This window comes from Lagopus leucura, unplaced genomic scaffold (genome assembly GCF_019238085.1).
Source record: "Lagopus leucura isolate 7727_CA_CO unplaced genomic scaffold, USGS_WTPT01 Super-Scaffold_100002, whole genome shotgun sequence".
Lineage (NCBI taxonomy): Eukaryota > Metazoa > Chordata > Aves > Galliformes > Phasianidae > Lagopus > Lagopus leucura.
Window position 1 is genome coordinate 41,628,049 of NW_024962263.1, and position 4,468 is coordinate 41,632,516.

Below are 4,468 nucleotides of genomic sequence, written 5' to 3' on the forward strand. Positions count from 1 at the left end.
TATTTTATTTAGGAGACCTGGTACCTTTTCTTAGGAAAACCAAACATCTAACATTTTAATAATAAAGTTGAGCAAATGCTGTGCTTGTGTTAACCTGTTTAGCCATACAAAGCTGCTGTGAGAAAGGGCAGTATTTCTAGATGGAGGTATCAAAGCTGAGAAAATCCAAAAGTCTTATAGGATTTAGAATAGGAATAGTGAAGTTAAAGCTGTGATGCTGAGACCACTAGAAAAGTAACCTTATTTAGTTTGCCAATCCCAATTCAGAACTTCTTCCCCAGCTTTGCAGGCTGGAGGATGACAATATCTGTTCAGAGTTCCAATGAAGGTGGCTCAAGATGGTATGAGTGCAGCAGCAGGCATCTCTTTCCAGTCACAGCTTCAATGCAGAATTTTTTTTTTTTGGGGGGGGAGGGGATGTTTGTTTGTTTTGCATGATTCATTTTTAGAACCTGGTACATACAACAGCAGATTTTCCAGTATCTATGTCTGGAGATGCAGCAAAAGCTGAAGATTTATATTATTAAGACTGTACTTTGAATTGAGAGCTGAGGAATAATGCGTATTCATGTAAATCTTAAATAAACCTTCTGACAAGGTTAAACAAAACCTGATTTTTATTCTGGAAATAGATCATCTTCAAGAATTTTCACAGGTTCTTGTCATAGCATAAATTTCAGTCTTTGCGCTTGCCAAAAGACGGGTATCTTGTTTCAGGTTAAATTTGGCTAATATCCTCAAGGACATGCAGTCAGCACTAAGGAGAGTAGATTAACAAAGAGATAGATGACTACTAAACTACAAACTTCTACTTTGGCAATGAAGAGAAGGTCATCAGTGGTGGGTCTATCCATCAGTGGACAGAGGAGATTGTTTGCAGTAGAAATAACAGAGCTTTAAAAAGGAAGAAGAGGTCAAGGGGTTATAAATGTACCCAAGGCTGCCTGGGCCAAACCTGATCCTCAGAAACATCTTGAGACATGTGCTGCAAATGTCTGGCTCTCGTGCTGTCATTCTGGCAGGCTGCAGGAAGCCCCATCAGGCAGGTGCTGACCAAAGCCATCTTCTGATGTTCACTCAGGAGTGGTTGTGACCTACTGGAAGGTATTCCATTTCCTGGGCCTGGGGCACCTCATGGACACTAAGGAAGAGGGAAAGATTTGCACTAAGTTGTACATAGGCAGGTGTCCTTCCTCTTGAAACAGCGTGGCTACAGAGATTGTAGATATATCTTAAAAAAGCAGAACTTGAGTCTCCTTCTTACAATACCAGGCCACATGCAGACACTTATGTACAGCAGCTAAATTTCTCCCATTTCAATTCCATCTGTAAAAAATATGAATTTCATTAAGTAATTTGTAGACATACAATATTCTCAATCCCAAAAACATTAATTTAAGGGCCTTGGTTTGGGTGGGATCTCCAGGTAAACCACATTTGTTTTATTTATAATTAGGAGAGCATACATTAAGATTTACCATGGCATTGTTGTCCATGGATTGCAACACACATCCTAGAAAGGTCTTAACTAAGAACTTAAGGATGCAGTTTCCTCATTGATGGGGATTTCTCTGAGAATCTCTTTTTTTCTCATGAGTGCCCTTTCTTTTCGGAACGTAGGCTGCAGAAGAGGAAGGACCCTTCTGTTTATTAAGCACAGGCCTCCACTTTAATGTGCAACTGCATCGTATAATACCATGACCAAAATTTAATCAAACTGTGTCCTAACGTTGCTTCTCATGCAAATAGCATTGAGTGCAGTTGGAAGGGACTATAGGAATATAGGATGGATCAGAGCCTCAGCGTTTCCATGATTGTTTAACATAACAAAAGCTAGCAGGTCAAGCAAGCTAATGGAGAGCCACATGTTTAGAAGGAGAAGGCAGACAAAGCATAAAGCCTTCTAGGATACAGTGAGATTCTGTGCCATGTGGTGGAATATCTCTGGTTTGATGAGAACAAAGCACCCCTTATTTTTACAGAGGCTAAAACTGGTTTTAAAAGGGAATGAATACAATAAACACTTGTATTACATCAAGAATGACTCTCATAGGTGTAGGGGAGATTGTTTGAAAGTGTATCTTCAAAGTGAAACTTTACACTCCACTGGGAAATGGAGCAATTTTTTTTCTGACAAGCATTACCCTGAAAAGCCTGAAATAAGAGTTTCTGATGCAGATAGATTGCTCTTTGAAGAAATCCCTGAATGTACAGAGCAGTGAGAATGGAATTTGGAAAGCAAGGGGAGAGGGATTTTTCAGTTAGATAATGTTCGCATCTTATTTATCTCTGAATATTGCATGTTTAGAAATACAAACCAATTACCACTGAATGCCACTGATAATGTACGAAAAGGAGAGACATTTTGAAAGTGCCTTGCCTATTTCTATTAGTAAAAGAAAATATTTGCAGAGCCTGTATTGTAAAATTAGTGAGCTGCTATTGGATGAAAATAGCAGTGAACTTGAGAGGTTTTCCAGTCTACTGCTTTAGCTGTGTATTTGTCTGCCACAGGAATTATAAATTAGATTCTCCTTGGCAGTGAGTTCTGGCTTTTGCTATGTTGGAATGCCTACCTAGCACAGGCACCTCTGTGAAACACTGCACCATGCCCTTTCAAGAAAGGTTGGTGCTTATTAGCCTGGGCAAAGCATTTGCTTCTGGCTCTAAGCTGGCTTCCTACACAACAGGTAAGGCATATCTGTCTTCTGCTACATAAACATACATTGAGTGAAACTGAACAGAGTTAAAATATTTTAGAAAGCCATTTCATGCTGAGACCTACTTAGACCTATTTAGTTCATCTTAAGCTGTCTTCCCCCACTTCAGGATGTGTCATTTGCTGAGGTAAGCTAAAGTAATATGAAGTGGCTTTAAATCTGTACACACATGCATGCACTCAGTTTTGCAATGGTTTAACTGAAGTGTTTTTCAAATCAATTTAATTGATCAGGTACAGCCTGTGTATCCTTCCAGGCAGTGAAATCCCACTGCTTTGAGATTAACTGGACTTCCACCACGATAGTCAGGGTTATCTGCAGATAACCCTGTTAGAATCTGTAGAATATTTATGCTGTGCCAGTGCTGAAAGTGCCATATAGAAAAAGTGAGTTATAGACACAGAAGCTTATCAGGAGGCAGGATCTGGATTAACATTATCAATCATCAGCTTGTGTCTTAAGAGTAATTAAAACTGGTAATTTCCAAACTCATAACACCACTGAACTCCCCTGAGCCCTGCTTCCCTATGAATGTCTGAAAAAAATAGTCCACACTCCAAGAAAAGAATAAAGCCCCTAAACCTCATGTAAATAACAATGAAAATAATGGCATCAAACTTCACTGGGAAAAAAAAATGCCTTGAACTATACCATATGGCAGCAAATCATTGGTCTGGATATAGATAAACCACAGGGCAAGAATAAAATATTCATAGCAATTACTGGTATAGGCAGAATAGAACCCCCTCTTCGCACTTGCCGTTGTTATGGTGATTTCTTCTCCCAGCACTCACTCTTCTCCCCCCCCCCGATGCCATTGGCTCTCTCCATGGCTTTCCATCTGGCTCTTGCTTTCTTGTTTATCCCAATGAAATTAGCTCGACTGCTCATTTGTCACCTTGGAGGTGTAGTAGCTGTGAACATGTGCGGTGCAAGAGAGCAGGACAGGCAGATGGTGCTTGAGAATAGATAAACAGACAGATGCATTAAAGAGACAGCAAAATGGTTGGTATGAAATAGTGTCTGGAAGATGATGAATTGGGTTTGAGTGTGATGAGACATGGCCACCTAACATATGCAAAGAGTGGTGTTTTCTGATGCTTGTTTTCTTTTAGGCTGTGGGCACATGCTAGGGATTGCTGGAGCTCATGGATCAGAAAATCAAAGTTACCAAATTTCAGATAGTACGCTGAGACTTCATGTGGATTGCTGGAAAATGTGATATTTTCCTGGCTGCTTTTCCTTCGGAAAATGAAAAGTACAGATCCACAAATCAGCACCAATCACTTTGTTATTAATGCTTGCTCTTTGTCGTAGAAATGGCTTGACTCAGTGCACCATTTCTGAGGTCTGTGGTACCTTATTTTTGTGCATCAGAAAAATGATAGTTTCATTATACCCACATTTCTGCATCCAATGCACTGCTATCAGAACTCATGTCAGAATGATTGTGATCAAAATCTATTGTCCAGAAAGGAACAGTGAGATTTATCCTAGAAAACCACCAAGGAATTAAAGCCACAGGTAGAAGAACAGCATAGATGGAGACAGCAGATATGAGTAGACAAAGAAGAGCGACCATATCTAATAACGTGACCTGTTTGGCCAAAAACAATCTTTTGGCCAAATCAGATTTTTAATACTAATGAAAATGACATGCATACTTGTATGGCACAAGAAAAGTACCTATTGAGAAAGGATACACAGAATCACACAGAATCACACAGAATCACACAGAATCACACAGA

General features: G+C 39.7%; 1 long non-coding RNA gene across 2 annotated transcripts in view; it reads right to left on the reverse strand.

The window, feature by feature from the left end:
• Positions 1 to 624: 624 nt before the first annotated feature.
• Positions 625 to 4,468, reverse strand: part of LOC122179183 — a 6,557-nt gene continuing 2,713 nt past the window's right edge. For both annotated transcript variants that reach the window (XR_006178569.1, XR_006178570.1), the window contains exon 3: positions 625 to 1,326. This is a non-coding gene — a long non-coding RNA (uncharacterized LOC122179183). The remainder of the gene's footprint in view (positions 1,327 to 4,468) is intronic.